Source organism: Antechinus flavipes, chromosome 4 (genome assembly GCF_016432865.1).
Source record: "Antechinus flavipes isolate AdamAnt ecotype Samford, QLD, Australia chromosome 4, AdamAnt_v2, whole genome shotgun sequence".
Taxonomy (NCBI): Eukaryota; Metazoa; Chordata; class Mammalia; order Dasyuromorphia; family Dasyuridae; genus Antechinus; species Antechinus flavipes.
In genome coordinates this window covers 254575831-254602902 of record NC_067401.1, presented here as the reverse complement: position 1 = coordinate 254602902, position 27072 = coordinate 254575831, and the positions used below count along the sequence as shown (strand labels likewise).

General features: G+C 33.8%; 1 long non-coding RNA gene across 1 annotated transcript in view; it reads right to left on the bottom strand.

Moving 5' to 3' along the window:
* Positions 1-11163: 11163 nt before the first annotated feature.
* Positions 11164-27072, bottom strand: part of LOC127561958 (uncharacterized) — a 35300-nt gene continuing 19391 nt past the window's right edge. The window contains exons 2-4 of the long non-coding RNA XR_007953577.1: positions 22453-22495; positions 19733-19779; positions 11164-11280 (exon numbers count right to left, since the gene is read on the bottom strand). This is a non-coding gene — a long non-coding RNA (uncharacterized LOC127561958). The remainder of the gene's footprint in view (positions 11281-19732; positions 19780-22452; positions 22496-27072) is intronic.

Below are 27072 nucleotides of genomic sequence, written 5' to 3'. Positions count from 1 at the left end.
ACAAAGCATATTTCCATGAGTACCAATTTTTTTCTTTTTTTTAATCTGTTCCTCCCAACTTTTCCCTCTCCAATGAGCAAATTAAACACGTGTATCACACATACACACACACACACACACACACACACACACACATTTTCTATACATACCTATATAGTCTAGCAAAAGAAACCTTCACACTTGTCATATCCCAAAAAAGTATGTCTTTTTTCTGAATTTTAAATGCCTTACCTGTCAGGAAGTAGCATTTTTATCTTCATTCTTTTGGATTGGGATTTTTTTTTCTTTTTAAATTGAAATTGAGAATGAGAACTCTAAGCTGATACTATCATTTTGAACATGTTATGTCTAAATGTGCCCAATTCACTAATGCTTCAATTTATCTATAAGCTAATACCATACACCTTCTTGTTTTAAAAATAAATGAAAAAAAAGTGTACAAAGCTATTCTATTAAAATCAATGGATTTTAATGAAAATTCAGTCTAAGAATCAGAACTGTTTTGAGATATGTCACAGAAGTCATTTGCAGAAGTCAAAATCATCTTTAAGCAAATAGATTTTCTCTTTTTGCTCTTCAAACAAATCTTACACAGGAATATAGAATTGAAATTTTGCACAGATCTTTTTCAGTGAACTGTAGGTGTCGCCAAAACGGAAACATCTGTGAGAACCTTCTCCTATGCAGCAGGTTTAAAGATTGCAGTGACTCTAGCTTAGGCTGAAGACCTTAGACAAAACCAGGCCCAGAGTGTGTTGTTCTAAACTAGAGGGTGCTCACAAATGGCCCTGGGAGAGATTTAACAAGTCTGTGTTAATCACACTCATACATGGGAATATCTGGATTGAAAACAGGCAGATTTACTTTTGAGCCTACAAGTTATTTCAATTAGATGGGGGAGGTGGGGTGTTAAACATTTTAAAAAATCTTCTGATTCATAATCTATTTACACTGACAATGTATTATTTGACAACTATATTATCAAATGATGGGAATTGGCACATGTACCTCACAGAGGAAATACAGAATATTTATATATAAATGAATTTGAAGATCATATCTGGAAATAATAAAATTGTATTGGAGACTTAGTTGCTAACACATTGCATCTAATTCACAGATAACTTTAGTCTGAAATATTTATCCTCAGCTTAAAAATGATATTCTTCTATATTTAAGTTAATTATTTTAGATTTTAGAAAGCTTTTGAAAGGAAGTAGTGGATAAGGAATTGACTTCAAAGCCAAAAAGACCTGACTTGGAATCTTTGCTTCTGACATATGTTGGCTGTGTGACTCCAAGCAAACCACTTAATCCCTTAGTACTCTGACAAATCTCTAAGACTAGTGAACCTCCTTACCTAGGGATTCCTTAGTCACAGAACTGTTCATTAATCTTTAATAAGTCTTTTGATTGAATTTTAAAAATCCACTTATATGTAACATGACATTTGTGATTGGAAAGAGAAATATAGCTTTCCTTCCATACATGCTACAGAATCATAGTACTAGAAGGAAACCTGAAGAACTGCCCTAGACAGTATGTTGGTGTCTAGGCAGGAATGCACTGACCATAATAGAAAAAAATAGCTGTCTACCCCCTTCCTTGATTTATTTAGATTATGCTACCACTTGGTGACTGGACAGCTGGTTTAGACAGTTGGTCACTTCCCTAGAGAAAAGGACATATTGAGTACTGTTCTCAAGGAATTGGTCATAAGTCCAGCACTTCTTAATTTTCCTAATGACTTGAATTTCAGAAAAGCTTTACCCTAAATTTGCTAATAACATTCACTTGGATGGAGTTGATGAACACAAAGGAGAAGAATAGGAATCAAATTTTAAATGACAGGAAAGAGTGGGAAGCCATAAAATTTGTGAGAAAAGAAAAATTACTTAGGGAAAAAGTACTCTAACTATAAAGCAAAGAAATACAGGATATTCATGTATTAGACACAAAAATATGCAATCATAAAAATGCATCAGTTAAGCATGAGTCATCAGTCTTTTGAGAAAGCTAAATAACATTAGATATGAATTCTGATCTTAAAGTATTATACAAAAGTGTTTTTTCTTGCAATGTATGGTATGTTGATATGAGAGAATGAATGGCTGGTTCTAACGTGCCAGCACTGGACATACACATACAAAAAGCAAGATAGGTCCTGCCTTCAAGGACAACAGTATAATAATAGTACACAACAGACAGAGTGGGGTGATCAGAGGGAAGTGTTTTGGTCAGAGAAATCACTAAAATAGAGAGTGGAACCATAGGGCCATTGACTAATGCCCTTCCTAGAAAAGGAAAGTACTTGATCTGATTACAGTCACCAGAAGAGCAAGGTAACAGTGTGTATACAGGGGCATAGCATGAAGCTGGCCAGAGAAGAACAGTGTGATAGTGAATTTGGAGCAGATACATCAATCAGGAGCCCAGGGGGTTCTAAGAAGGAGACAGAGGTGCCAGTGGAGGAACATAGCATTTAGTCTCTATTCAGCATTCTACTTATGGTTCCTGAAGAGTATGATAATGTGATAGTAATTCATCAGTTAAATTTTGGGGTAATAAATTTTATAGAGTGTATAGACAAGTCTCTAAGCAAAATTAATCCCTCAAAATATTTAATTGATGGATTGAAACTATTCTATTATATTCTATTGGGTAGCATAGGGTGATGCAGACTAGAAATAAGAATATGTTAAACAGAGAAATGAAAATTATCAAAGTGTTGGGAAATAGACACCAGACGGAACAAAGGAATTGCATATATTTTTAGTTGTTTTATTTTTTTAATCTAATCCAAAATGCTCTATAAAATCCAAATAATGCTGAAGATTATATATTCAGATTTGGAAGGAACCTCAAAAATCACCTGATCCAATACCTTCATTTTGAAAACAAGGAAACTGAGAACAAGAAAAATTAATTGACTTGCAAAAGATCATAGGGTTACTAAGTATCAGAACTGGGACTGAAATCCAGATCCTCTGATTCCAAGTAGAAGACTCTCCATTCTTAGATTTGTAATTGTTTTGATGTTTGAACTTGTATAACCAATCAGTCTAATCCTGCCAAGCAGGGAGGGCAAATTCTCACAAGGCCAGATCTTTGGGCAAAGTTTCCACAGATGGAATTTTAGGGGAAGGACTTAGAAGCAATAATTTGCTGGTCTACAAGCAGAAGTAGACTGGCTATTTTGATTTGAACATCAAAGATACAGATTTAGGAGTGTAAGATGGGAAGTCATGGAAAGAAGTACTGCATTTGGAGTATCTAAAAAATCTAGTCTAATACCTAAAAACCCTGAGAAAGGAAATGATTTATGCGGGTCATTTAAACATACCAGATCAATTCATTTTAATAACACAGTGCCTTTCTTGCATAATATTTAAGAATTTGGTAGGATCTCATTCATTCACCAAACTTTCAATATGAAGAGAAAAGTTTTTCCCCCATTTGATAGATGAAGAACAAGACATATGATTAGGTTATAGTAACAAGACATCTAAGAACAGAGTTGATTCTTTTTGTGGCATAAGTAGACCCATGCTTAGTCTTGAATACAGCCTAAAAACTCCTAGTTCAATCTCTTTCTATGCATTAAAACTATATTTATTAGAGAAAACATACACATGTTTTCCCCCACTACATTTACCACTCCCTATCCTTTAATGAAGTATAATGGATTGGGAATAAGCTTTGGCTTGGCCACTTACATCTTTGTGGCCTTTACCTCTATAGGATCTCCTTTTCCTCATCTACAGAATGAGGAGAATGGAAAGTGTTTTTAACTTTTTGATGTCATGGATTCCTTTGACAGTCTACAGAAGCTTACTGATTCCTTAGCATAATATTGTAAGTATAAAATAAAATCCATAGAGTTACAATGGAAATTAATTGTATTAAAATATAATTATTACAATATTTTCTAATATTATGAATACTTTTGAAAAAATTCAAAACCCCCAAGCTAAGAAGCCTTGTTAGATGATTTCTGAGATCTCTTAGAAAGTCAAAAAGTCATAGCACATAATTAAAAAGATACCAAAACTGATTTCTAGGGTAGGAATGTCATTTCCTTATTGCTATTGGTCTCCAAAAGGAAAATCCATTTTTGTCTGATAATTTTTTTTACATGACCCCAGATCTATAGATATATAAAATAGGTATACAAACCCAACATTTACAGATAATAAATCATAATTTCACAACCCCCACATAGTTACAAGACTCCATATGAGGTTACAAACCAGAGTTTAAGAATCTGGGCCCTAAAAAACTTACCTCTGTCCCAACTGAATTCCCAAGTGACTGGTAAATGTTTCACATGTACCACTCTATCGATAGGCCAGGGAGTCATGGAACATTACTCCCCAAACAAGGTCTTGAGACCTTGACATCTTATAAGCATGTTCTGTGCTGCCTTTCCCTCTCCTCCATCTCTGAAACTATCAACAAATCAATCATTGCTCCTGGAAAAGATATGGCAAGCAACTCCTGATTGCCTCCACTCAGTCCACTCCTTGTGACTTTCTAAACCAAAATAACCCTTCCTGGCTACCACTTCCCTATATGTACTCTCTCTCCCGTTATAAGGAAAGCTTTTAAACAGCAAGGGACTTTGTTCTCTCTGGTATTTTTATGTGTAATTCCAAAAAGTGGTACATGATAAGTGCTTAATAAATGCTTTTATATTCATTCATTTCATACATATTAATTTCATTCATATTCAAATACAGCTAGGTCCTTGGTGAAAATAATGACTCCTATCAAGTGGTCACATTATTCAAATTCAAAATGCAAATTATCATTGGGCTGGAACCAATTACCATATTTTACATAATTATAACTATGAATAATGTGTATTTGAATCCATTATCAGGATTTATTATTTGCAGTAATCTGTAAATTCATTCTAACTCTATATAAAAGCAAGAATACTGGAATCTGGGCTAGGTGTGTTTCAGAAGGAGGGACAACAAGACAAGACTTCCTTGGAGGACAGCAAGAAATGCATCTCTGTGGAACTTGGCTACCTGGCTTCTCCTGTGTGTCTGTATTTGTATTTTTCTGTGTCATATGCTGGCTTAGTAAAGCCAATTATTATTTCAGTGTGAGCATTTAACTTCAGAAATGGCCACTGCTACAAATCAGGGCTTGATTTATTGTTTTATTGATTGTCTAGACTTAAGAAAGTGTTAATAATGCAAATTAAACTTAAAAGTGTTTGTGCATACATTCCCTTTACCTCCCCTACCCCCAGCCAGATTGTAAAAGATTTACCTGCACATCACTGTAATAGGTTGTTTGAGCTCAGTAGAAGTCCAGCAAAAGGCTCAAGAATTTTAGTCATCACCAGACTGGAGATCTGTACCTGTAAGCTACTGCTGATGATAATGATGATGGTGATGGGTAGTAGTGATGATGATGATGATAATAGCTTGATATAGCTTTAAGATTTTTGAAAAACTTTACATCCATTATTTCATTTAAGCCCCAATACACTCTGGTTGTATGTATTTATGAGAAGAATGTTTTACATGAGCTATTATTCAAAAAGATGAACAACAGCTCCATTATAACCTTTTCTGATCTCTTTCTTCTCTTCTTCATCATCTCTATCAAAGGTTTTGGGACCCTGGCAATCAGCACTCACCAAATCCTGGCACCTTGCAGCTATACAATGTACAAAAACACAATTAGAAATAGAAATTGTTAAGTTTAAACTATAATTAATTTCAAAATCTATGGATAAAAAGTGATAGAGAATTGTATAGTGTTTATATAAAAGGCATCATTCATTACCTTGGTTACTCTCAACCTGGTTTAGCCTGTCTGCTCAGTGGGTTTGCTAGGGTGTAGCCATAGCATAGGTGAGAGTTTGGTGCAGTAATTTTTTTTTAATAATCTGTGCATGTCGTCCTAGAACAATCTATAACAATCTGATTGATTGTGTTGATATTTTTTGCTTAAACCAAAGGGCTTTACATTATAGAGAAATGGGTGTCTGTTATAATCTTTAACATAAATGACTTCTTTAATACTTCATTAAAACTATGATTTTACTAAATAAGGGTGATCACTTCTTCTATCGGTACAGATACCAACCCATTTACTCATTCTCTCATCCTGTGTGATCTTTGTCTATGTCCTTTCATAAATCTTCCATAGAGGACACGGCTCTATTTTATGCTATAAGATCATCCTCTAGTCTATGAATTTCCCCCCTTATTTCATACCATGCATGTACAGTTTTGAGTACTACATTTTAAGAAAGAACTTAATAAATTAGAGAATCAAGAAGAGGTTAGCCAGGATGGTGAAGGACCTCAAGATCATTAGTGGAGGCTGAGAGCTACCTTTGAATATTTTAAAGGCTATTAAAAATTAGACTTGTTAGGTTTGGTCCCAGAGAACAGAGTAATAGGAACAATGTGTATATGTGTGGAGAGGTGGGCCATTACAAGGAAGCAAATTTAGAATAATTTAAGTAAAAACCATACAAATAAAAAAACCTCCCTAATAATTAGAGGTATAAAATTATTTTATTTTCAAATAAAGATTAAGGTTAAGATGTCTGAATTGGGTTCTTTTAACGGTCAATGGATAGTAGAGCATCTGCCTTTAGATTTCCCATTAACTAGCCCTTTTTCTCACTTTTTCCATCTCAACCCTTTTTCTGATCAAATCCTGGATGATATATTTTGGATCCTTCAATGCATGCATGCCATCATTGAGAATAGCTAATAGACTATTTAAGCCCATCACATTGCTTCAAAAATCAAAGAATTTCAGAGTTGGAAGAAATTTCAAAGACTATCTAAGCCCAACTTATACCTTAAGAAGAATCAATACTATGATATACCTGATAAGTCATCTGGCCTTTCCCTGAAGATATCCAATGAGGAGATACCCACTACCTCCTGAGGCATCCCATTCCACTTTTGGATACTCTATTAGGGAGGTTTTTAATTTCTATGATTTTTATTTACAGCACACCTAAATTTGCCTCTTGTAATGTCCCCTCTCCCCACACCCATACATATTGTTCCTATTTCTCTGCTCTCTGGCACCAAACCTAAGAAGTCTAATTTTGAATAGCCCTTAAAATATTTAAAGGTAGCTCTCAGCCTCCACTAATGATCTTGAGATCCTTCACCATCCTGGCTAACTTCTTCTCCAATTTGTCAAGATCTTTCTTAAAATGTAGCACTTAAAACTATACACATTACTCACAAACTGGTCTGAGTAGGACAGGATACCACAGGACTATTACCTTTCTAATCTTGTTCATAATATCCACCTTAATAGATTAAGATGCCATTAGCTTTTTTTTTGATTGGGATGTCACCCTATTAGTTCATAGTAAGCTTGCAATTCACTATAATTTGCAGCTTTTTCCAGATAAACTACTATTTAATCATATTCTCTCCTTCCATATTGCTTTCATGAAGTTGCTTTTTTGTTTTAACTCAAATGTAAGTTTTCGTTTCTCTTTATAAAATACCATCTCATTATATTTGGCTCATTATTTTAAGCTGTTAAGATCTTTTTGTGTCCTTAATCTATCATCTAATGTATAAAGTACATTATAGTAAAGTACATAATGTACAAAAACAGTAGTTTTGTGTTGCCTGCAAATCTGATAAGCACTCTCTTGGACCTTGGACCACTGTATTAGAAACCTTCATTAAATCTGATATTGAAACACTAATAACTAATAACTATATGTTGGTCATTCCAATTCCACCTTTGGTCATTCCACCTAATTGTACCTACATCTAATCCATGTCTTCCTATAGTTACACAAAATCTAAGTTAAAGCATATCAATAGTATTATCTATTAATTTAGTAAGAAAAAGAAATAAATTTAGCCATCCATGGCTTGTTATTGAGACATCTAGATGTTTACTAACCAAAGTCACCTACAGATTTCAAAGTATGCTCTTTTAAAAAAAAAATTAGGATATTTGTCCTTTTGTATCCTTATAGTATCTCTCTCCCTCTATGAACTTTCAAACATCATGGACATTGTCTCAACAATTTTATCTACTGGTTCTTTCAGTACTAAAGGATAAATTACATCTGGTACTAGTGAATTCAGCTTGTCAAAGACAGAAAGATGCTCCTTTACTAGCTCCCTGGTTATCTTGAGTATTAAACCTTTTTACCTGTTTTTATTCTGTCCTTTCTAGCCTAAAGTTTATTGTTTCAGGTAGAGAAAGCAGAACCAATATAAACTCTGAATAGCTCTGTCTTTTCCTTCAGTTATCTGTCATTATGTTCTCATCAATGTCTTTCCTAAGCTATGATACCCAAAATAGAGCATAGGAATCCCAGAGGTGGCCTAAGAAAGGGTAGAATATAGCAAGGACACTGAGAAAATGTATGTAAAGCAATCAATGGTCCCTTTTTTCACTCAATCCAAGATAGGAATTCTTGTCTTCCTTGGAAAAATAGAGGAAAATAATAATTTCATCCCTTATTTTATCTTTTTCCTAACAGCTACAAAAAAAGTCTTTAAAATTATTTTCTTACCTTTTATTGGGGAGAGAGTAGAGATTGAATATGGAGTGATAGAGATATTGATTAAAAAAAAAAAAAAGAAAAGATCATCAGTAAAACATTTTAAAACATGCAGCAGAGAGCAGAAAGAAGTTCAGAAAACACCAAAAAGATAGTGTTGTTACTCTTTGTTAAATTTGATATACTCAAAAAAAAAAAAAATGAAATGTAACCTGACTCCCAACTAAGTTGGTTAGGGGAGGGTCATTCCTGTGATTCATGTCACTTGCTGAACATAACTGATTGGTGGGTGAGGACATGTGTACTTCTTTATTTTCTTCAAAATCTAATCCAATGAGAAGGAGAGGAGAAAAGTAGAAAGGGAAAGGGGAAAAGTGGGAAAGGGGGAGGGGAGGGAGAAAGAGAAAACTTTGGAAGCAGCAGCAATCAGGTAGGGGAAGCCAATTGCTCAACATGTCCTTACTTTCCAGCTTGCTTCCCTAAAGACTTTAGGGAATTTTCCCTTGGGTGAGATCAGGTCGGTCCTCCTAGTTAAGTGAGAATCTCATTCCATCTAAGGAGCTCAGTGAGAATCTTCATCCATCTTCATTCTTATATATTTCATTACATATTCTCATTCATTTTTATATATTTTCTAACACATTCTAATCTTCAGAACTTTGATTTGTTTACTATCTTCTTGGATAAATGGGCTTACTTTCTATTCACTATCTCTGATGGTCTTTAGTGTAATTCGCATTTGTTGGGAAAGAGTAAAGCCTGTAGGTGTAAATTCAGGTTACACCCTCCTTTTTAAGAGCTAATGATCAGAGAAATTAGAAGCTTTGTTGTTTTGTAAACTAAAAATCATGACCCTAGGTCAGCAATATTTATCGGGCAAATAGATATAGTTGTGATTTGGTACCTTTGCCTGCCCCCTTTCAGAAGAGAACAGAGAATTCCACTTCATAGCTCATTATCCTACTTTCCTTAAGATAAGAATTATAGTCTATTTTAGAGAGAGGTAGGCAAGATTTCAGAAATATCCATCCATGATTTCTCTCAAGCTGCCTTTCTGTCTATTTAGACACCCTGTGTAGATATACAAATCACATCAGCAGCACATACCTTACATGTATGTAACAAAAGTTCATGGATTTATATATAATCCTCCTTTTTGCACTTTATATACTGGAATGTTTTTGTTTATTAATTAAGTTAATAATAAGAAAAAGTAAAACCCCCTCTTTTTATTCATTTTAATTTTCTTTGTTATTCTCAAGTTATCTGACATTTTGGTAAATCTGGCACTAAACTTAGAGGAAAAAACCATACTTTTTGTAGTAACCCTCCATGGTTTATTGTCTTTGGTATGTCTTTTAAAAATCTAAACTGATCAGTGAATACCTTGTGACAATTCTTCCTCCCCTCCCCCACCTTTTCCTCTTCCTATAAATCATTTTTCTTTCTGTTTTCAAATTTCAGTCTTGCAAGATTCCTATCCCTTCAGGGCTAACTTCTCTTGTTTATGTTCTATCATCCTACATACTCTTTGAAGGCTGATTTCCCCAAATCAGGCCACATGTCATACTATGCTTGCCTTTTCTCTTTTTCACAAATTCTAAGATGAAGTGTTCGCTTTTAAAAGCTACCATAGTTTCCTAAGCATCTATAGTAATAGCAAAATAAACAACTACACTGGACCATTCCCTAAACCACCAGAGAAATCCAACAAGTTAGGGATCAAATATAATAAGAACCACTTGGAAACTATCTGAATTGTTGTTCAGTTATGTCTTACTCTTTGTGACCATAAAGCACCCCAATATTGTCCATAAGATTTTATTGGTGAAGATACTAGAGTGGTTTGCCATTTCCTGCTACTACTCTTTTTACAGATAAGGAAAATGAGAAAAATAGAGTTGAGTGACTTGTCCAGGGTCACATAGATAGAATGTGTTTGAAAATAGATTTAAACTCAAATCTGACTCCAGATACAACATTTTACCCACTAATTCAATAGCATACTCTGAATAGCCTTCCACAAAATTAAAAACTGATGCAATGCTTTCGTTTCCATCACCTAGGAAATAAGCCATGTAGTTTTTTTTTTCTTTGTGGCAAAAGTCTTGCATCTAGTCAGCTGGAATTGGCTAAGTAAAACAGCAGAAAAAGAAAAGGCAGTAGTTAGTTGGATGCCAGAGTAGTGGGGAAAGAGTTAAAAGCTGAATGGAGACAGCTTGGACCAGATCTGAAGGGCTCTTTATCCAATGTTCAATGTGAACATTTACATCTCAGAAGTTGGTAATTTCTACCAATCAGGACTTGTTTTATTATCTTGTTGAATGTCTATTTTTTTTTAATTATAGCATTTTATTTACAAGATATATGCATGGGTAATTTTTCAGCATTGACAATTGCAAAACCTTTTGTTCCAATTTTTCCCCTCCTCCCCACCCTCTCCCCCAGATGGCAGGTAGACCAATACATGTTAAATATGTTAAAGTACATGTTAAATACAATATATGTATACATGTCCATATAGTTATTTACTCCACAAGAAGAATCAGACTTTTAAATAGTGTACATTGATTGTCTAATCTTAAGAAATGTTCATAATGCATATTAAACCAAAAAATGTGTTGTATATAGTTTTTGTGACTAGATTGTAAAAACTCACCAGCACATCCCAGTATAGTTCTGAAATCATCAGGATAATGATGATGATGATGATGATAAGGAGGAAGAGGACAATTTGAATCCCACAATCATCCCTAGGCAGAGGGAAAGAGTTAGCCATGCTTAAAAGAGGCAAGTAGGAGTCAACTTGTCAAGGGATTACAACCCAACTAGTCACAAGAATCAACATGGCAGTGGAGAGTACAGGAGTAAGGATTTGTACTTCAAGTCAAGCATGCTGTTTTTTGGTAGCCAAGGGAAAAAGCTAAGCCAAGAGAAAAAAAATCAGGATAACCCAAATACACCATATCAATAAAGATGGGGAGACTATAAAAGTATACAGAATCATTTGCTTTCCTTCTTTCTGACTCTAATGTTTAAGAGTCTCCTCCCTTTAATTTCCCCATCCATCGTCTCAGAAGCTAACCTACTCATGGGACCAAGATGAAGCCCTAAGTGACTGATTTTCTGAATTCTGTAGCTTCCACTCCAGAATGCAGATGTACTGGTTGGTAAGTGGCTTATTTGAACCGCTCTATCTAAGCTGGCTTCAACTATGTTTCACTTTATTCTTTGGCTATTTTCTCATGAGTCACCTCACTACCAGCCCTTTCTTCTCTCCTTTCCCCAACCTTCCAGAAGCTTTCTAGTTTTAGGACCTTAATAAAATTTAGAAAATACTGCCACTGCTATGGGAAAAGGTGCCTAATCTTAAGCAAGAAAAGCAAGGTACACTTTTCAGTTATTCTTCATTGTTATTATTTTCTTAAATCTACATAATTAACAAAACAAAATATAGCTTTGTAACATTTACTGATTTCTGAGGTGTGTTAAAACTCACATGGAAAATTTAGCAAATCTACTTTTAAAAATGATTTCATCATACCCTTACTCATGTATTATTTCCCATCACCTCTCCATTAGAATATAAGGTACTTGATTAAAGAAAAGGGGAAAAGACCTATTTGTACAAAAATATTTAGAGCCGTTCTTTTTGTAGTGGCAAAGAATTGGAAATCAAGGAAATGCCCATCAATAGTATAATGGCTGAACAAGTGGTATATGATTGTGATGGAACATTATTGTTTTATAAGAAATAATGAGTGAGATGGTTTTAGGAAAAGCTGGAAAGATTGATGTAAAGTGAAATGAACACTTCCAGGAGAACATTATACACAATTATAACAACAATGTTAAGGATGATTAACTGTGAAAGACTTGATTACTCTGATCACAGATCTAAGACAATTAAAAAAGATCCATGATGAAAAATGCTATCTGTCTCCAGAGAGAGAGAGCTGGTGAACTCTGAATACAGATTGAAATGTACTTTTTAAACTTTATTTATATTTCTCCTTTGTGATCTGTTTTTTTGCATTAGCTAATTTTTTTATCATAGCTAATAAATATATTTTGCATGACTTTATAAGTATAATTCATATCAAATCACTTGTCTTCTCAAGGAAAGGAAAGAGGTAAGAGAGAGGGAATTTGGAACTCAAAAATTTCAAATAAATTCTAAATTTTTACATGTAATTGAAAAATATTTAATAAAATATATTGAGGGGGGAAAGAATATAAGTAATTTCTTTCTTTGGCATAAGTAATTTAATCACAGAGTTTGGCGTATACTATGTACTTAATAAACACCTTTTCATTCTTTCATTCATTCATTCATTTATACATTCATTCATTCTTACTCCTACATCATGTACAATGTGATATGGTGAAAAATTTGGTCTCATGGAATTTTGGTTCAAATTTACAGAGGTTAAGTGATAAGTACTTAACCTCTGTAAACTTCATTTTCTTCACTTGTAAAATAAAAGAATTTGACAAAATTATCTCTAAGATTCCTTTTAGCTCAAAGCTATTATTTATTGTATAAGCTGGTAGCTACATCATTTTGTAATTTTGTCTTGGTTGAAATGATTACTCAGTCATTTTTTCCCAACAGACTTAATGTCATAAATGGAAAATAACTGAATAGAAGCAATTTACGTTATTTATAAACTCAATACTCACAGTTCTGTCTTTCAACATAACCTAATTTTGACAAATGCTTTTTATTTGAAATTTTCAAATCTTTTAGGCCTTTAATAATGTCCATATGAATTTAGCTTCCTACTGAGGCAGGTCTAACTTTTTCCCTAAACAGAACCACCAGAATCCTGAGGTAAAAATGAAGGAATGTTTGTAGAAAATGTTTTGTACAGTTTTTAGATGTGTAATCTCTAAATTGTACTAATGTCATCTTTTTGTTCCATCAGTTGTTTCATGTTTTAGTGTAGAAGAAGGGGAAGAAGAAAGGAAAGAAGGAAAGAAGAAAGGAAGGAAGGAAAGGAGGGAGGAAGGGAGGGAAGGAGGGAGGAAGGGAGGGAAGGAGAGAGGAAGGAAGGAAGGAAGGGAGGGAGAGAGGAAGGGAGGGAAGGAGAGAGGAAGGGAGGAAGGAAGGAAGGAAGGAAGAAAGAAAGGAAGGAAAGAAGGAAGGAAAGAAGAAAGGAAGGAAAGAAGGAAGGAAGGAAGAAGGAAGGAAAGAAGGAAGGAAGAAAGGAAGGAAGGAAGGAAGGAAGGAAGGAAGGAAGGAAGGAAGGAAGGAAGGAAGGAAGGGAGGGGAGGAAGGAGGAAGGAGGGAGGAAGGAAGGAAGGAAGGGAGGGAGGGAAGAAGGGAGGGAAGGAGAGAGGAAGGAAGGAAGGGAGGGAGGGAGAATAGAAGGAAGGAAGGAAAGAAGGAAAAAAGGAAAAAAGGAAGGAAGGAAGGAAGGAAAAAAGGAAGGAAGGAAGGAAGGAGGGGAGGGGAGGAAGGATTTGTTAAGTACCTACTATATGTCAAGCACTTGTTAAATGCTTTACAAATATTTTATTATCTCCATTTGATTGTAATGATGAATAAAATCCTTAATGAAAAGGCATGTATAGTTTTTATGACAATTTACCTTCTCTAGACAGGGATCACTAAAGCCTAGCCAGGGAGGGGCTATCAATCAAAGTAAAACTCAGCCAGCAGATGGGGCAATAATATTCTTTTTACATTAATCAGCAGGTGTCAGGTGGATAAGGGGCAAAACTAAGAGCAGATGGGACTGGTTTGAAGATTTTCATTTCAATGGAGGTCACCTGGAACATAGTCAGTTGAAAAGGGAGAGTCATCCAATACTGAGTGTTTTCATAAAGGGCAGGTGGGACAGAAAGCAGAGTTGGGCCAGGAACAAGTGGCAGTATATCAAGAAGGTGGATTGGGGATTCATACTGTGAAGAAGCAAGGGGATGAAATATAGGAACCAAAGTGGAGCAGACCATAAAGCAGGAGGATTATGAGAGGCAGTTCGGCAAAAAAATCATAATAGATGAAGCTCAAGGGAATTCTTCTGCATCAAAACTTTCCTGATCCCTACCCACCCCCCAAATTACTAATACTGTTCCTCCTAAACTACCTCATATTTAACTACTTTGAAAACATTTATAATCATTAATTTCATGCTACATGTGTTTTTATAGATGCTTGCTGTTTCTCCCATTAGAATGTAAGCTTCTTGTAGGTAGGGATTTTTTCATCTTTTATGCTCAATTCCAAGCACTTAACACAGTGCCTAGAATACAATAAGCCCTTAACAAATAGTTGTTGATTGATGGATAGACGATCCAAAAGCTAATCATGATAGGGAGAAGCTTGACTGAAATAAAAGGGGTAGGGTGGGGGGCAATCTACTAAGTCTCAAGTACAGAATGAATGACATGTCCAAGTTTATGCTTCAAGAATACCAATTTGAAAACTGTGTAGTGGACTGGAAATAGAAGAAATTGAATTTAGCAAGATCATTTAGGAAGTTTTAAAATAATCCAGAGTAGAGCTAAAGGAAAATCTGGATTAGGGTGGGCATAGTCTCAGAGATGATAAAGAAGTTTAACTCCAGAAGATTTTACAACTGATTGGATATGGGCAGTGGTGTGTTAGTAGGAGGATGTATACATACTCATTTAAAATTTCAGATGAATTATTTACATTTTCTCATCATTTTCTTAAGTGTAGACAATCAATAAAACAATAAATCAATCCATGATTTGTAATGTTTGCTGATTTCTGATGTATAATTGTTCACATTGAAAATCTAATAATTACTCTTGAGAGTTTGAGATGGCTCCAAGGTATATGGGTATATAAGGCAGTGAGTAAGAGTGAAACACTGAAGAAATCTCCAAGTTTGACTTGTAGGACCAAAAAAAGTACTTAAAGAGAATAATCCAGATTTCACATGGTCAATAAATCTGGGCTCAACTTTCCTTTCTCGTCCAGAATTATGCTATTATAGTTAATTATTCATTGTATTTATCATTATAGCTAATTAGTTTTCATTATTATATTGTTATAAATTATTATTAGTTATAATATTTCTGAGATTGTCTCTAATAATTTACTATGTACATGTTTTGTATATACATAGTTGTTTACATGTTATTTCCTTCATTATTTTTGCCCTTCTCTGTATCCTCCTTACTTAATAAAATTCCTGGCAAATCATAAGCTCTTAATAAATGCTTACTGACTTGATTTGTCTTATAATGCCCATTCTTTCCATTTACTCTGGTCAATACCATATATAAATTGGATTGATTCAAGATATAATAGTCCCTTTCCCATTATTTAGTGCCATTTTATAGTTGAATAGAAGTGTTAGCATATAGATGATGCAGTAGATAAAGCAGTTGGCCTGGAATCAGGAAAACCTGAATTCAAATCTGTCTATGACCCTCTGTGACCCTGAACACTTATCTATCTGCCTTAATTTCCTTGACTGTAAAATGGGGATACTAATAACATCTACTTTATCATATTGCTGTGAAGAATAAATGAAATAATATTTGTAAAAGCATTTAGCACAGTACCTGGTATATAGTAAGCGCAAAATAAATTCTTATTTATTTCTCCCCACCTTTCTTTTCCCCCACAGCCAACTGTTTCCTTTACTTTCGGGACTATAGGAATATTCAAAGACAATTTCCTTGGCATATATATGGCACCATTTTTTTCTGCCCAATGCCCTACAGTGATCCATGCTCCCAACTAGAGCAAAGGGAGAGGTAGATGTCCTCTGGACAAATGGAGTAGGGTCTCTAAGATCGAGTCATATTGTTAGGACATTGCAGAGTTACTGCCATCACCTCAAAAGAATCCTCTGAACTCATAAGGTTAAAATTCTAAATATTCCAATTCACAACCAGAAAATGGATCAGAGTGAAGGTATAGTTAAAAATAGTGCTGTTCAGTTGTTTGTGACCCCATTTGGAGTTTTCTTGGCAAAGAGAATGGAATGGTTTGCTATTTTCTTTTCTAGATCATTTTATAGATGAGGAAATTTGGGGTTAAGTGACTTTCCCAGGGTCACACAACTAGTAAATGTCTGAAGTCAAACTTGAATTTAGATCTTCTTGACTCCAGGTTAGGATGATCTATCCACTGTTCCACCTAGTTGTCCCCAGTGGAGTATAATTGTATTGTAAAGGAATGATTAAAGAGACAACTTTAGAGAAACTTGAAAAATCTTGTATGAACTGACAGATTAAAAAGAGAAGAACCAAGAGAACAATTTATACAGTAATAACAGTGTAAAGACATTCATTCTAGAATTCTATCAACATAATGACCAACCATGATTCCAGAAAAGTGTGTTACCCCATCCTAAGAGAGAAGTAATGGGCTCAGGTTATAACAGAAGACATACATTTTTCAGACTGATCAATATGGGAATTTGCTTTCCTTGATTATAAATATTCATTATAAAGGTTTTGTTTTTCTTTTTTCTTTAAAACTGAAGTGATTTAGATAATGAGGAGAAGAGGAAAGGTTAAAATTAAGTAAATAAAAAGGAAATAAAAAGGTTATTGAAACCTTTTTTAATGCCCAGAAAAGAACTGGAAATCAGAAGGAATCATTAAACATGTTGAATTTTTTTATGTACTTAAAAAGAAAAAAGCTCTACATAATAGAGATTTGTGGTTTCATATATACTCTTCTACTTCCACTGGAAATAAAGGTTTCCAGTGGAAACACTATTTCCAAGTCTGTCTGTCTTCATTACTTTAGAACTGGAAGCCATAAACATGGAGCATTACAGGAGGTGAAAACCACTGTCCCTGGTTATCTGGAAATCCCTGAAGCTATAGGTCAACAATATTTTTCTATGATTTCATGTCCTAGGCATTAAGATGATAACCTTGAAGTTTTAGGAGGCTGTTTCTCATGTAGGATGAAAATAACAAGGAAAGAGGAACAAATTGGATACAAGGATAAGTGGGAGTTTATTGACAAATATAAGCCATAGAATATTCAATATTTTGTTATATTTTGGATTATGTTTTATATATAAATTCATAAAAAACTCTTTAGATTAATAATTATGTATTCTAGTCATATCTCTGTAGTAATTCAATTATAATTATAATTTTATATTAGACATTACTAGCATTTCTTACCTTGGATTGCTGTATCTATTATTAAGAATTTTAAGATTTTGTATATGTATATGTACATATATATATAATTTCCTGGACTAAAGAAGGAAGGAAGCTTTAAATAGTACTGTGCTAAATACTTTACAAATATTATCTGATTTAATCTTCAACAACAATCCAAGATGCTGTTTTTATCCCCCTTTTACAGTTGAAGAAACTCAGGTATACAAAGATTAAATGACACACTGATGATCCTACAGATGGAATGTCTCCAAAGCCACGTTTGTACAGCAGATACATAAGGATATATCAGTTTAGGACAGGTTCTAACAGATTTTTCAAAACTGGAAAGCTTATGAGTATGAACCTTGAATATGGCCTGTATGAGTAGTTTCTGAGGACTAGCCTAACTATATTTGAAAAGGGTTGGCTGCTAAGGAATTTTTTTTTACCCACGGTAAATTATAATATTTACAAAGGCTTAGAGGGTGAGTGAGTGGGTATCAATCAATCAATTAATTGACAAGCATTTATTGAGTGTCTACTATGAGTAATCTATTAGATGTTGTGGATAAAAAGGCAAAAGAAAACTATCTTCAAGGAATTTAGATTCTTTCAAGGGAAACACTGTATGTGTATATAGCTATATATAGAACAGATTGTACATCTAGAATGTGCTGTGGATAGAATGCATGGTCTAGAATCAGGAAGACCTGAGTTCAAATGTGGCCTCATATGCTAACTGTGTTAATTTAAACAAGTCACCCCATCCTATTTGACTCCTTTTCTCCATCTGTAAAATGAACTGCAGAAGGATATAGCAAACCACTTCAATATCTCTACTGAGAAAAAATTATATGGGGTCATGAAGAGTTGGATGTGACTAAAACAACTGAACAACATAATTTGAAGAGGGAAAAACATTAATAGTGAGGGTGAGGAAAGAGAATTAGTAAGATCTCCATGTGTAAGATGCTATTTGATCTAAACCTAAAAGAAAATTAAGAGATTCTAAGAAAAGTGAGAAAGTAAATGTCTTCCAAGCATAGGAGAGATAGGACAAAGATATGAAGATAGAAATGTAATTCTATATAAGAGAAACATTAAAGTAAATTTGACTGGACCACATAATATGAAAAAAGAAGAAATGTGTAACAGAAAAGAGAGTCAGAATAAGGTTGTAAAAGACATAAAATGCAAAGCACAAGATATTATATTTAATCCTAGAAGCAAAAGGAGATTTACTTTTAAACCTATTGGAGTTTCTTGAGTAGAGGAGTAACATGGTCAGATTGTATATTAAGAAAATCACTTTGAAACTTTTGCAGCATAGATTGGAATGGATTAGATTTCAGGGTAGAGAGATCAAGTAAGAGATTACTGCAAACTCCACAGAAAAGATAATGGGGGGCTGAACTAGGGTAGTGGCTGAATGCGTGAAAAGATGGGAATGGTTGGAGAGGCAAAAACAATAAGATCTGGTAACTCATAGTTTGAGGAGTCAGTAGTGATACCAAAGTTAGAAATTTAAATGTCTAGAAGAGTGATGTTGCCAGATAGTAAGAGAGAAGTTTGGAAGAAGAGTGCATTTTTAGTGAAAGATAATTAATTCTATTTTGGACATGTTGACTTGAAGATAGTACAGGAATCTTATTTGAAATGTCCAATAGGCTGTTCATCATGTTGTGACAGAACTCAGGACTAGATATGTAGATCTAGAAATCACTTCCACAGAGATGATAATTAAACCATTGTCATAACCAAAGCTTCTTCTTTTCTTCCTTCCTTCATGTTTATGAGAAGTCTTTGTCCATTTCTGTGTCTAGAATTGGCAGCCAACATGACCCAGCTCCACATTCATAGTCAATTACTTCTTTCCAAATCAATAACATCCCTTTACTTTGTCATAGCCCTTTTGACAATCTGAATATGGCTAATCCCTCCATGGACAAAATCAACCCCTTCCATGCTTTCTCATCCTGTGTGATTCTTATTCATCTTTTTATAGATTCTACAAAGGGATCCACCAGTCTCTTTTTTTGGTTCTTCTATTATTTCAAGATTAGCAAAATACTACTTACATTGTATAGTTATTACCTTTAGTTCTTGCTTCTTAATAAGTCCATGTTCTTTTTTGTTCATATCTGAAAAGCAAAATGGATTTTTAAAGTTCATATTCAAGTGAATAAAAATATTTACATATGACAGAATCATATAAAATACCATCTTATACAATACAGATCGACACAACACACACACACACACACACAGAGCAGAATGGCTAGAGAATGCTAGTCATAAAATATATACAAATCCACACAACACACACACACACACACACACACACACACACACACCAGAATGGCCAGAGAGTGTTGGTCGTAAAATCAGTTAGATACAAGTTCAAGTCCTACTTTTGACATACACTTAGTAATATGACCAAGGGCTACTCAACCTCTCAATGTCACTAAGATTATGTACTATAGATCAGATTCCAGTCCATACATATGGATATAGCTTAAATACCAAGAGTCCTTTACACTGATGAAATCAGACTAGACACACACATATGTCCATATACCCACATTTATAAGTGACAGGTGTCATTTATGGACAATGAACTGGGCATAGAAGTGAGCAAAAGTAGATTAGACAGATCACATTTTTAATATCTGTTTTTATTGATTGTAAATTGATTCCTTCCTCAAAGCCCATTTCTTTAAGGTCAATATTCTTCCTCAGAATTGATTTGAAGGAACAAAAAAAAAAGAAATATTAATTGTCTATTATGTTCCATCCACTGGGCTAAGTAAGCATTTTACAAATGTTATTTCATTTGGTCTTTACAACAACTCTGGGAAGGAAGAAATATTATTATCTTCATTTTATAGTTGAGGCAACTAAGGCAGATATAAAGATTATGTGACTTGCCAAAGAACTGTGAAATATTACAACTCATGTGGGCAACTGAATCATGGAACTCCACAATATTGGAGTCCCTATGCCATCAATAGGGAGCCTTATTTTTGTTTAAACTTTATATAAAGCATCTTCTATGACACAGAAAAACACCGTAAGCACAATTTTTCCAAATATGGTCAGGGGGTCCCTCAGGTCAAAACTATTTTCATAATTCCACTAAGATGTTTTTATTTATAATAGAGCAACTATAAATAGATTGTAACCCACTTAAACAAAAGCACTTTGCAGAAAGGAAGAAGTCTTTAATTTTTTTAAGAACATAAAAAGGTCCTAAGACTAAAAAATTTGAGAACTAATGCTTCAGTGAACTCATCTCCCTATTTTATACCTTTATCTATCATTACATTAGTGAAGTGTCGAACAAAGTTATCTCCAAAGTTATGTCTGTCATGAATTGGATACAAATTTAATATATATGTAAAAAAGCTTAAAAAAGGAAAATTTTCAAGGTCGTATTTTGTTCTACTGAATCAAAGACTTTTTAAAAAAATCAATAAACAAATATCTCACTATTGTATTCTATGTATACCTCTCCCAGTCCATGTGTGACTTTAAGGATGTGGTCTGCTATGGTATACAATAATCTATTTTTTTTCCATGTTTTCATTCAAAGACAACTTCAATGTTTTGATCAAATGATCAAAAAGATTTTATAGAGATGAGAAAGTAGGAACATATTTGCTGCTATATTTCAGTTGTATACTTTTTTAGTCCTTTTATGATCTTTTGTACTTTTTAGAAATCTTCCCTTCTCAAAATAGACTAGTCTTCAGCATGGACTTCTTGTGGATCTGTAAGGTTAGAGGTAGCATGATATAATGAATGGCTACAGAGCCAAGTTAGCATCATGAAAATCTGAGTTCAAGTCCTTTCATACAGCTTGGTTCTATGACCATGAATAAGTTACTTAATTTTCAATGCATTCAGGAGTCTAAGTTTCTAACTCTCTAAGTAAGAGGCAAGGTACAAGTCTCTAATAGTGAAAGGAATTTCCATATTAAGAATTATCCCATAAATACAGTCAGATAAGTACATCTTTCTCTTCTCTAAATTAAGTGTTGCTCCTCTGCTTGAATTCATCTTTCAAGTGCCATTATCAATCCAGTTCTTCACTTAAGAACAGGAAAAAAACCCTGTCAGATCTGTTTAAACTAACATCTATTTGTTATCCTAATTTCATATCATAACATTCTTAGAATGGTTTGGTTTGTCTTGTTTTGTTGTTATTCAGGTGTATCCAGTTCTTTGGGACCTCATTTGGGATTTTCTTGGCAAAGATATTGGAATAGTGTACCATTTCCTTCTCCAGTTCATTAGAAAGATGAGGAGCTGAAGCAAACAGAGTTAAGTGACTTGCCCAGCCTCAGAAGAGAATATGAAGCTGAGTTTGAACTCATGAAGATGAGTCTTCCTGAATCTAAGCCCTGTGCTCTATCTACTTCACCACCTACTTGCTTACCTCATTCAGTAAGAACTCATGAAAAGTTCTCTATAAGCTTAATTTTTCAACACTTATTTTCATCTTCTTGTAACTACTATTCTGCTTCTGTTAAATTTCTCTAGGAAACAATAATAGATTTAATGTCTACTTTTATTTATTTCTCTTTTCCTAAAGTTGACAACTTATTTAAATACCTATTGTAACTATATGTGGTAGCAGTTTTTCATCTTTATCTTTTCTATTTTGCTATTTGCTTGACCTTTGTTCTAACCAGTCAGTGATATGATTTAACACCAACTACTCATTTTGAAATGAAAGCTATATCTATAATCAATCCTTTCCTGTATATTAGGGTTGTTTTCTTTTGGAATCTGTCATATTGTTTGGTACTCACCAAATGCAGAATTTTTCAAATCTCTTTATGAAGAAAACAGTTACTGTTGGGAAAATTGAAAAGAAGTTTGTCATAATTTAGATTAAGGTAAACATTTTATACTATATCGCAAAACTAACTCCAAGAAGATATGTGATTTAAGTATAAAAGGCTGTATCATTAAAAATTAGAAGACTGAAGGAGATATCTTTCAAGCTTATGACTAGTGGAAAAATTAACTTAACCAAACAAGGGATAAAGCAAATCATAGAGCTAAATAGATAGGTCTGAGTAAATGTAATTTTAAAGCTTTTAAGTAAATTAAATTACTACAGATAGTATAATAAAAGAAGGAAGAAAATCCTTGCATCCAGAATATTTAATTTGAAAAATCTGATTTCTAGTATATACACACATACATTCTTAACACATCTGTGCGCACATAAGCACACGCATACACGCATACACACACACACACACACACACACACACACACACACACACTTTAGAGCCATTCCCCAAAAACTGTAAACATTGAAAGAATTTCAAACTATCCATAGCCACATTGAAAAATGTTCTTAATAACTAATGAATAAAATATGTTTTTTAAATATAAGGCTTCACTGTTTACCAAAAAAACTGGCAATGATAAAAGAAAAAAAATCTAATTATTTAAGTGATTATGGCAAGACAGATATATTAATACATATTAAATGAACTAGTCTAATCATTTGGGAACAATTTGGAATATGTAAGAAAAGTCATCTAATTGTTCATACCCTTTAACCCAGTGACCTCTTTCCTAAGAAAGTGTCTCTAGAAAGAAAAAAGAAAGAAAATTCTATATTTACCAAAATATGAATATTAGTATGTAAGATGACCTGGAGTTCCAGGAAAGAATCCTGCTTCTTGCCATTGTGCATTAAATGAAATCAATTCTGCTAATGCCTTTCTTATATGTTTCTATATCATACTACATCTGTCTATGTAATCTCTTCGTCAGAGGCTCATAGTTGACACAAAAGACTGGGATAAATTTTGAAAATTTTTCATTGTCCAGCATAACAATTCTCATGTTTTTTTGGCCTTAAAAAATTATGTTCTTAAAAATTATCAAGCAACCTCATTTAAAGAGCTCTTGCTTGTGTATTTACTACATTTGAAATTAAAATCTTAATATTTTTCATGAAATAGTTTTGAGCTCACAGAACCCTTGAAAGTTCATAGATTACACTTTGACAGCCAACGTTCGACCTTATTTTTACAACTCATATCATCTGGAAATTTTCCCTAAGGATAGTCATCAGCTCCCCATAAAAGCATATGGACTCACAGGACTCAAATAATAAACAATTTTATGTACACATTAATGGAAACAGGGAGACCTTGAATCTGAACCAACAGATAATTGATTCCCTATAGTGAGTAACTGTTGTCACATAAACCTGTATGATCTTCCATCTGTACAAGAGAGCACTGCCTGGGCAGTGCTCTAGCTAGGGTCATTAAGTGTTGGTTTTCTATATGAGTGCTTCCTTCCATAGCTTCCCCATCCCTACCATGCTACTTACTTCTAACATCTCTCTATTATCGTCTTTCTCATCAGATCCACTATGCATTCAAGTACTTATTCACTGGCTCAATCCAGAGTTTTTCCTTTCAAATGAGGAATGGAAAGAGGATAAAAGGGGAGGAAGGAAATCGTCATTTTGCCAGCTGTATTACCCCTCATATAGTTTGATTTCAACTTTCATTTGCCTCTTGAGGATCATTAAAACACATACATACACAGATAGGAAAAAACTTTTATTTTTATTGTTTTTGCAAGGCAATTGGGGTTAAATGACCCAGCTAATAAATATTAAATGCTAATTACTGTTAAGTGTCTGAGGTCATATTGAACTCAGGTCCTCCTGCCTCCAGGGCTGATGCTCTAACCATTATACCATCTAGCTGTCCCCAAAGAGAGTTCTTTTTAAGCTTTCTTTTGCATCTTGCTCTTTCATCTTCAAACTTCATATGGAATAATTCCTGGGGCTAGTTAGTACTACAGAACTAAACACTTAATTCCATGAAGACTGGTGGTGAATCATTATCATTTCTTTCTTCTTTCAGTCAACATCCTTTGTGTCAGGAGGGAGTCCCTGAAACTAAGATTGCATAGATATACGCGACATGATATAGAAATATATTAAAAATGCATTAGCATAATTGTTTTCATTTTTTACTCAATGGCAAGAAAAAGCAGCTTTCCTTGGACCCTCAGTCATGTATTCTGGTATTCATGAAAAACACATGACACAAACACAATATAATGAAAGCAGTTATAATTTATATACTAACAAACTCATATCAGCATTTTTCAATTAGTGTGCAGCCCTGCTCTTCCCAGAATTGTCATTGTGGGGACATGAACTAAAACTTTAGGAGAGAAGAGCCAAATAGCCTAGTCTATGACACATCACCATTCTTGCTTCAAAATGCTTTTGTAGCCATACTTATTTACAGAGATCACTAGAGAAGAGCCAAAAAACAAGTCAGCTTCAGATATTCTCAGAAGAAACCCAGAGTTGGGGGCGCAAATCAAAAAGAATGATTACAATGATTAATCATGAAGAAATCAAAACAACTTATAGTCATATAAAAATGCTCTGAATCATTATTTATTGGAGAAATGCAAAATAAAACAACCTTGAGATATCATTTTACACCTATCAGATTGACTAAAATGGTACAAGGGGAAAATGACACATGTTGGAGGGGCTATGGAAAAATTGGGATGCTAATTAATTGTGGGTGAACTGATCTAACCAATTTGGAGAACAATCTGGAATTGTGCCCAAAGAGTTATTAAGCTACCTATATACCCTTTGGCCCAGCAATATCACTACTTGATCTATTTCCAAAGGTGATTAAGGAAAAAAGTAAAAGAACCTATATATTCTAAAAATGTTTACAGCAGCTCTCTTTGTGGTGGCAAAGAACTGGAAACTTCAGGGATGCCCATCAATTGGAAAATAGCTGATAAAGTTGTATTACATGAATACGATGGAATACTACTATACCATAAGAAATGATGAGCTTGATGATTTTAGAAAAACATGAAATAATGAAGAGCAAAATGAGCAGAATCAGAGAACTCTGTATATAGTATTAATAATACAAAATCTGTATACAGACTTTGACCAAATAAGTTATTTTTACTATTATAAATATCTAAATTAACTATAAAGAATATATGAAGGAAGAGGCTATCTATATCCAGAGAAAGAACTAATAAGTAGAAGTATATATATAGAACAACCTTACATACACACACACACATATAGACACACACATACATAGTGTCTAATGGTAGCTATCTCTAAGGTTGGGGAAAGAGGGAGTGAATAAAAAGAAGAAATTTACATGATTGTTTTGTTGTATATTTTAGAGAAATAGCAAATTGTGTATTATAGATTTACAGTTTCATGTGGAATAATTTTTTATTGTACTATGTTATGGAAATATGTCTATAAATTAAAATATTTTAAATAAAATAAAAAAGAGAAGTCTCCATGATAGGAAATTTAGTTCATATGAATCTAGAGATACTTAGAACCAGAGATATATTTTAATAACAAATCATTTCACATAATTAGTAGAGACATTAGGTCATCATGGAAAGAAAGGTCCCTTCTTAAATCCCTTCCAGATTTAAGTCTATGATCCTGTGTATATATGTGTTTTCTATATTCACAACTTCCATTTTTCTATTCTTATCATTTTTGCTTTACATGCAACAAAGTGTTAGTTATTTACATTTCATAGTCAGGGATCTAGCATAAAAATAATTTCTGTGTAATTTTAAGACTGTGTGCTATCTGGACTCAGAGTAAGAAGGCACACAACTCAGAGCATCAGTTTAATAATTCAGATTTTAAAATCCAACCATGAGAGCTGGCAAGGAAAGCTTAAAGACACAGCTTGAGAGAGGCAAATAATTATGATTTTCCAAGCTGCCACCTCTTGAGGAAAAAATGTAAAAGAAAATATGACATATTGGGCATCTTGCCTGCATATTAAAGCCTGGAAGCAAGATCCAACACTGCAGAAAATCCATTATATTTTAATGCAGATTTCCTTTAAAATCCTGCAGCATGAGAATGAAAAGCATGTATTAAGTGCTTTATAAGAAGTATCTTTCAAGCAGTTTCCAGGATGAATGGGAATCTGTACATATGCAAAGCATTAAAAAATATCTAAATTAACTGAGACAAAATTTTTTTAAAAATCCATGTGTTCCTCAGCATATGTTTCTGGGGGACAGCTCTCAGCTAGAATCAAGCAACCATTCTGTGTTTGCTTACAGCCAGCTCAGCACACCCTATAGAAGTAAATGCTGACCCTTTCCATATGCATATGTATAAACATTTAGAAACCTCTGCATTCATTAATCCCCATCAGCCAAGAGCGAAGATTGTTAAAAACTATTAATCATTTATAATATAAAGTAACTGCGCCACAATTTGGAGGTTAAGTTATTAAAACAAACTAAAGAAAAATTTTAATTTAAGAAAATGCATGTTTTATAACATTTAAAAAAAACATTATAACATATGTTTGTAGATAATCCATGTGTATGTGCAGAGATACATGTGG